This window comes from Myotis brandtii, unplaced genomic scaffold (assembly GCF_000412655.1).
Source record: "Myotis brandtii unplaced genomic scaffold, ASM41265v1 scaffold838, whole genome shotgun sequence".
In the NCBI taxonomy this organism is placed as follows: domain Eukaryota; kingdom Metazoa; phylum Chordata; class Mammalia; order Chiroptera; family Vespertilionidae; genus Myotis; species Myotis brandtii.
Genome location: NW_005371399.1, coordinates 116,352 through 124,905, shown reverse-complemented (window position 1 = coordinate 124,905; position 8,554 = coordinate 116,352).

Sequence of the window (8,554 nt, the reverse complement as noted above, 5' to 3'; positions counted from 1 at the left end):
AAATAAAACAAGGACAATAATGTAATTCTCAATGTGTGTTTCCAAAAACCAAGTTAGAATTCATGTTTCATTTTGTTGATTGATTTTTAAATGAGGAAAAGTTAACATTATACCTCACTGAATTGTGTATAATTGTGCTATTTTGGGTACCTGTTTGGCTTTCCATAGAGCTGACATAATTTTTTGCACACTGTTCAAAAGGGACCCAGCAGATTACATCAGCACTGTGATGTCAATTCCTTTGAAGGTGGTAATTGTAGGTGGAAAAACATTTGCTATAAAGCTAAATGCCTTCCTAAACCAGAACTTTTGGTCAAGTAGCTTGACTCAGAATACAAGTATATATGAAACAGAGCAAAAGAAGTCTGAATATTCAGAATTTTTGTTTAGGTCCTAAAGTAACTGATAGTCCACAATAACAAAATATTGCTACTAGGTCCTTTTGCCATTTACTTCATTTGTATAGTTTTCATATTTTAAAAATCTAGGTAGAATCAAGATGGCAGCATAAATAAATGCAGTACTCACATCCTCTCACAACCTTATCAAAATTACAACTAAAATACAGAACAATCATCATTCAGAACCACCTGAAAGCTGGCTGAATGGAAGTTCTACAACTAGCGAATTAAAGAAGAAAGCAGTGCTCTCCCTCCAGGGAGCATGTCCGTGCCTTTCCCTTTCCCCTTCCCTTCCTGGCCCCAGGCATGTTACCATTGGCTTCTTCACTTCCAAACTCCAAGGGCCCTTCCTTTATATTTATAACTTGTTTGCTAAGCCCATTTCTTGTAGAAATTACTTTTACCTCTGTAGTTTGCCCAATAAATGTTCTTTTACAAAAAAATAAAGAAGAAAATACATGGAAACTGGTAGAAAGAGAAGAGATGAGGAACAGGCTGGTCCAACACCCACATAAGGCATTCTTTTCATCAGGAAGGATATCTTGGCTTCAGAGGCCTCCCAAGAGGAGCAAGGGGTCCCAGCCCCACACCAGACAGCTCAGCCCAGAGTTCCAGTACTGGAAAGAGAAATCCCCATAATTTCAGACTATAAAAAACAGTGGGGGCCCTAGCCAGTTTGGGTCATTGGACAGAGCATTGGCCTGTGGAATGAAGGGTTCTGGGTTCAGTTCTGGTCAAGGACATGTACCTTGGTTGCAAGCTTTCTCCCGGCCCTGGATGGAGCACATGCAGGAGGCAACCAATAGATGTGTCTCTCTCACATCAAAGTTTCTCTCTGTGTGTCTTTCCCCCTCCTTTTCATTATCTCTAAAAATCAATAGAAAAATGTCATCAGAAAAAATCTTGTTAATCTTTTCAAAGAACCAAAAAAAAAAAAAAAAGAAAAATGTCATCAGGGTTTTGGGAGGAAAATGGCGGCCAAATGGGCAGACGTGTCGTGCATCTCATCCCAGGGCCAGACTGGTTTGCAACTAAATCAGAAAACATACACCCAAAATTAACAAATTAGTCACAGCTGAGGAGAAAATTTACAAGGAAGGGCAAAGGACATTGAAAGGACAAAGCAGAAACGAACTCTCCTCCACTTTATCTTGTAGGGCTGGGCCCTCAGCCTAAACCCCCTCCCCTTTCTGAGAGTGACCACAGGAATGCCAGTAATATCCTAACTCCCCCAGCCACCACCTGAGTGGACCAATGAAGCTCCAGGAACGCAGCTAAGGTCCTAATAAGGCTATAGTGGGGGACGGCTCAAACCTCAGAATGTGTTGATCACTTCCTGACCTTTGTGCTGTAAAACCCTGACCAGAGTGACCAATCTCTGTAACTCACGTCACTTACCGAAGCCCACCCAAATGACTAGCCTATATAACCTTTGTTCTCTTGGGACTCGGGGCTCTCTCTCGCATCCAGTAATGGAGGCAGGGGAGGGGGGCCAAGCTAGCTTGAATAAAAGACTCTCTGCTTTTGCATCGGATTTGGCGCTCCCTGGTGGATCTTTGGGGGGTCTTGAAATCTGGGCATAACAGACATCTTGAGAGCAGTAGGAACAGGGATCTGGGCTGGAGAGGGACACCCAGCCACCGGGCCAAGAGGGTGAGGAGGAAGCTGCATTGCACCAAAGCCACATTGCTTGGTGACAGGCATAACTGTGAAAAGGAACCCAACTGTGAAAAGGAAAAGCCACAGGGCTGCTGGTGGCTGGAGGATCTAGACCAGTGGTTCTCAACCTTCTGGCCCTTTAAATACAGTTCCTCATGTTGTGACCCAACCATAAAATTATTTTCGTTGCTACTTCATAACTGTAATGTTGCTACTGTTATGAATCATAATGTAAATATCTGCTATGCAGGATGGTCTTAGGTGACCCCTGTGAAAGGGTCGTTGGACCACCAAAGGGGTCGCAACCCACAGGTTGAGAACTGCTGATCTAGACCTAAGTCCACAGCCATGAAAGCCTGGGCCCCCAAAGGTGGCCTAAAAGCGGCCCAAGCAGTGTGGTGCAGGAGGAGGTTGGGGGGGGGGCGCGGGTTGGGAGGAGAGAAACCCAAAGTCTGGTGGTTGTTTTGCTTTTGTTTTGTCTTTGCTTTTATTCACTAAACCCAGAACATAGGGCTTTTCAATTGCAATCACTCACCCAGCGCAGGGAAAGGCACAGACTTGAGGTACCTGAGGAAATGCTGGGGAGGGAAGTAAGGCAGAGAAATGTGCCAGGACTCCTGCATAGGGACATTTGTGGCCTTTCAAACCTAAGTGGCCATTTCTCTCCTGAAGAGCCAGCCCCTCCCAGTGGCCTCAAGGCAGGGAATACAGCCTACCACACCCTGCCTGCATTCTGAGCTATACAAAGGAAACAAAGGCTCTGAAGAGCCCTCAGTGGCTGGGTTGGAAGAGGGGCAAGTCCACCTCACTATTCTGGGACCCGACTTATAAAAACTCCAGGTTGCCAGCCAACCCCATTGGTCTCCATAAAAGGATTTCTGACCAACCAAGGACAGAGTAATATTTTGGGCCACTCGCAGAGGAGTAGCTCTGGGTCAGGGAAAAAACACCCATCTGATTTCCGGAAAGCAAAAAAGCACCACCCCCATCTAAAGCCCTGTCAGAAATAGACTCTTGAGTGATTAAGATTGACAGCTGGCAGACAGGCAAAGTGGGCAGATTGGTCCCACCTGCTTGCAGTCAAGGCCTGTGGAGACAGACACAAGCAGAGGAGCGGTGGATCAGTTGGAGCTTCAACACAGTGCTAAAAGCCAAAGACAGTGCCTGACAGTGGTCAGCACCTAACTACCTAACAGGAAGCCCAGAATTGGCAAACAGAACAGAAGAGTGGGGTCCTAAACCAGCTCCCATGGGGCTTAAAAATGCAGCTGAAGTGAATGACACTTCCCTTTTTATTTTTTTTAAAGTTTAGTATTATTTTTTACTAGAGGCCCAGTGCACAGATTCATGCACATTGAAAGTAAATTAATTAATTGGCTGGTGGGGCAGGACTGGGCAAGATGGGCCAGACATGCCCTGGAGCCAACCTCCCACAGTCCCTCCCAGGCCGGCTGCACCTGGAGCGGCACCGGAGCTCAAAGGGTGTCTGTGGAGTGAGCGGGGTCCCTCTGGCAGGTGGGGTCCCTCAGACTAGTCTGTGGGAATCAGGCTGAAACCAGCAGTCCGACATCCCCTGAGGGATCCCAGAGTGCAAGAGGGAACTCTACAAAGTTGCTGTCGCTTGGCAGTTACTGCATTGAGTATCTGCCCCCTGGTGGTCATTGCACATCATAGCTACTGGCTGGTCACTTAGACTTTTATATATATAGATTGTATTTTTATTTCCTTATTGTTATTTAGTTTTTTTCACCATTTTCTTCCTTGCTTCTCCCTTTTTATCCTGTTTTTCTTCTCCTTTCCCTGCTTTAGTTTTTCTCTTTCCTTTCTTTTTAAAACTTTTTAAAAATTGATCTTCTTTATCTGTTTTATTGATGTGTTATGATTATTGTAGGCTCTGTTAGCTTATTCATATATCTAATTTTCTCTTCCCTGCTCCTACTCCATTTCCTCTTCTCTTTTATCTTTCCTTGCTACTCAATTCTTTTTTTTCCTGTCCTCTCTTGCTCTCTTCTTATCCTAATTTTTAAAATTAGTTTCACTTCCTAAATTCAGGCCTATCTGCTCTCTCCTCTATTCTCCTTTTCAAAAAAAGTTAATAAGTAAATAATTTATATATATATATTTCTCTTATCCACTCATTCTCTATCTCCATCCTCTATACTAAACCATGGTATTTACCCTGTTCATCCAATTCCTTAACCTTATTTTCTGTATGTAAGCTCTCTGCCTATATAAATTCTGCCTCCCCTATTTCTGGGTGTTTTTTGTTTGGGCTTGTTGGTTTATTTGTTTGTTCTGTTGTGTTTTCTCCCCATATTCTTTTTTGTTGTTGTTCTTTTTTTTTCTTTTCTGCCTATCATTTTGGCTCTCTTTTCTCTCTAAATTCTCTTTTCTCTGGTGGTCACTTTTATTGGGTTATAGGTGTCTTGTATACATTCATATTCAGTTCGTTTTGTGTCATGTCTTGTTGTGTTGTATTCTGTGCTATTTGGTCAGCAACTTCACAAAAGTTGGCACAACATGGTAGAGAGCAAGCCACATGACCAGACACCTTGAGAGGAGACTGTATCCATGAAGGGACAATAATATTCAAGACCTAACTACATCAAGAGAACCCAAATATCTCAAGTAAGGGGCATCCATAGAATATCCGCCCAGAAGACCTGAGAGACTGCACCACTGGGTCCCACAAAATATCTACTACATAAGAACAACCCAAAAATTCTGGGTGGCATAGTAGTTTGATCTAATACAAAAAACAATCACAAAGGAAAATCAAATATGGGGAGATAAAGACACAACCCCTATATGACAGAAAAGGAGGATTCACCATAAAAGGAACTAAATAAAATGGAGGTAAGAAATTTTTTCAGAGAAAGAACTGAGAGTAATAGTTATAAGGATGCTCAAATGGCTAGAAAAGAAATTCACATGTGTAATAATCAAGAGGAAATGAAGAATGACATAGAAGCAACAAGAAACACAATGGAAGGATTCAACAATAGACTAGAAGCTGAGGACCAAAACAGTGAGTTAGAAGACAAGGTAGAAAAAAACACCGAAGCAGAACAGTAACTGGAAAAAAAATTAAAAAGTAGGAGGAGAGTCTAAGGGAGCTCTGGGACAACTTGAAACAAAACAAATCAGCATAATAGGGGTGCCAGAAAGAGAGGAAGCTGAGCAAGGAATAGAAAACTTGTTTGAAAAAATAATGACAGAAAAGTTCCCTGACTTTGGGAAGAAAAGCCACACAAGTTCAAGAAGCACACAGAGTCCCAAACCACATGAACCCAAAAAGACTGACACCAAGACACATCATAATTAAATTGGCAAATGTCAACAACAAAGTAAGAATCTTGAAGGCTGCCAGAAAGAGACAGAAAGTTACCTACAAGGAATATCCCATTAGACTATCAACTGATTTCTCAACAGAAACACATCAGGCCAGAAGGGAATGGAATGAAGTATTCAAAGTAATGCAAAGCAAGGAACTGAATCCAAGAATACTCTATCCAGCAAGGCTATCATTCAAAATTGAAGGTGAAAAAAGGAGCTTTGTAGACAAAAAAAAAAGGCCTAGAGAGTTTATTACCACCAACCCAGCAATGCAAGAAATGCTAAAGGGATGTCTGTTAAAAGAAGAAATAGGAAGGGAAGAGGGAACACTGGCATAAAGAATAAAAATGGCAACAAACAAGTACCTATTAATAATAACTTTAAACATAAATGGATTAAATGCTCCAATCAAAAGACATCAAGTGGCTGAATGGATAAGAAAACATGACTCATATATATATGCTGTCTACAACAGATCCACTTCAGAACAAAGGACTCACAGAGACTGATAGTGAAGGGATGGGAAAAAAATTTTTCAGGCAAATGGAAATGAAAAAAAATGGGGTAGCAATACTTATATCTGACAAAATAGACCTCAAAGTGAAGGCCATAACAAGGGATAGGGAAGGCCACTTCATAATACTAAAAGGAGCAATTCAACAAGAGGATATAACTCTGGTAAACATATATACATCCAAATACATAAAAAAACTTCTTGAAGATATCAAGGAAAAGATCGGCAGCAATACAATTGTAATAGGGAACTTTAACACCCCAGTGAGACCACTGGATAAATGCTCTAGACAAAAAATTGTCAAAGAAACAGCAATCCTAAATGACTCAGTATATCAGATGGAATTGACATCTTCAGAACATTTCAGCCCAAAGCTATGAAATATAGATTCTTCTCAAGTGCACATGGGATATTTCAAAGATAGACCACAATTAGGACACAAGCTAAGTCTCTACAAATTCAAGAAGATTTAAATCATATCAAGCATCTTCTCATATTACAATGGCATAAAATTAGAAATTAACTACAGGAATCCAAGATGACAGCCAATAGATGGCACACTGCAAGATTGTATAAGAGTGAGAGATCTAAATGAGAGTGTGTGGACGTACAGGGAGTGTCTGTGAGTGAGGGACAGTTATATTCCACAGGACTGTTGGGTACTGGCAGACCAAGCTCCCCTGGCCGGGTAGCCTCTACTACCGCTGAAATCTTTCCCAGAGTGGCCGGCTCTGCTGCAGAGACGACACCATATTAAAGGGGAGAGCAGCTGTGATCAGAAGCCCAGCCTTACCTTCACCCAGGGAGATCTCGGATAACTCCCAGGAACCTACAACCAAAATGCCCAGGGACCAGCTGCCTCAGCTGTGAACCCACGAACACCAAGACTCCAGCCACCCCAGCCACGGACATCTAAAAAGCTTGTCCAGGGGGAGACAAGGTGGTGGCCAAATATGCGGACGGGTCCTGCGACTTCTCACAGGGCAGATAGAAGAAACAGCTGAATCAAATAACACCCAGAATTGGCAAATCAAACACAGCTGGTGAGGCAATCTGTGGATGGAAAGGGCAGAGATCACCTGGAGAGAGGTGGGATCTGGGATCCAGGCTGGAGGGAGAAACGCACACAACAGGGAATAGAGTCTCAGAGGGAGACTTCACCCCACCAAATCTGCAGCCCTCGGGGTCAGTGTATCTCTCAAACGTGGAAGGGGGTCCACGGGACTGCTGGCAGAGGGGGACTCTAGATCTAAGCCCACAGCCATGAGAAACTGTGCCCAGAAAGGCAGCCTGAAGTTCTATACTGGCCACGCAGGGTGTGTATTGGGGGGAAGGGAGGATGAGAGAAAGACATGAGGCAGTGCGGTTGCTTTGTCTTTATAACTTCCTTGCTTTTACTTGCAAAACCCAGTGCATAGAATCTTTCAATTAAAAACACTCACCGAGACTGCAGGGGAAAGTTGTTTTTGTGGAAACTGGGGATCAGAATAAAGAGAGATGAGCAGGAAACCAGCTCTGGATCAGTCCATCCCTCCAACCCAGTATTAAGTGTGGTAGGGAAAGAAGAATCTAAACACTGGGTTGAGAAGCCATTTGATCCCAGAAACTAATACAAAAATACCGCCACCCAGGGGTTTTGTCATTAATTTTACACTTATGAAAACACAACTGGAGGCAGGCAGAGAAACAAAGTGAGCAGAGAGATCCCACCTGCTTGAAAACAAGGTTGTGGCTTATGACACAGAGGAGCTGTGTATCGCAGGAAACTTCAACACTGTGCAGACTACCTGACAGGAAACAGAAGTGCCAGGCAGAACAGTAGAGAGGGGTCTTAAACCAGCCCCCATAGGTCTTTGAAGCTCCACTGAAGTGAACGACTTTCACTACTTCACTTTTTTATTTTTTATCTTTTACTTAAGAAACTATAATTTTTTCTCACTTGATTTTACTTTTTTATTATTATATTTTTATTTTTAATTATTATTATTACTATTATTTTACTTTTTTAAATTTTATTTTATTTTATGTTTTCTTTATTTTATTTTTCAATTAGTGTTCTACATTCTATTGTTATTTTTAATTTAACATTATTTTACTCTATCTCAATTTTTTCTTTATGCCAACACTCTCTTCCTCACTTCCCTCTTTTGTGTACTGTTTCTCTTATGCTGTTCCTGCTTCAGTTTTTCTTGATCCTTTCTTTTTACTCCCTGTTAAAAATTGATCTTACTCATATATCTAATTTCCTCTCCCCTGCTCCAAGTCCATGCACACGTCTCTCTTCTATTTCTTCACTAGCCAAATTTTTTTTTCTTTTTCTTTTCCTTTTTTTTTCCCTTTTTCTTTTTCTGTCTTATTGTTGTTGTTTGGTTTTTTGTTCATTTGTTTGTCTTTCTGATCTTTTTGGCTTCTGTTTTTCCTCTCCTCACTTGTTTTCTTCTTCTACTAATAGCTTAGTTAGTTTAAATCACCAACTCAGGCCTATCTATTCTCTATAAATTTTTTTTTTACATATCTACACTAATAAAAGAGAAACATGGTAATTAGCGTACGACCGCTACCCTTTTCATTGGCTAATCAGTGAGTATATGCAAATTAACTGTCAGCCAAGATGGCGGCCGGCAGCCAGGCACTGAAGCGAGCA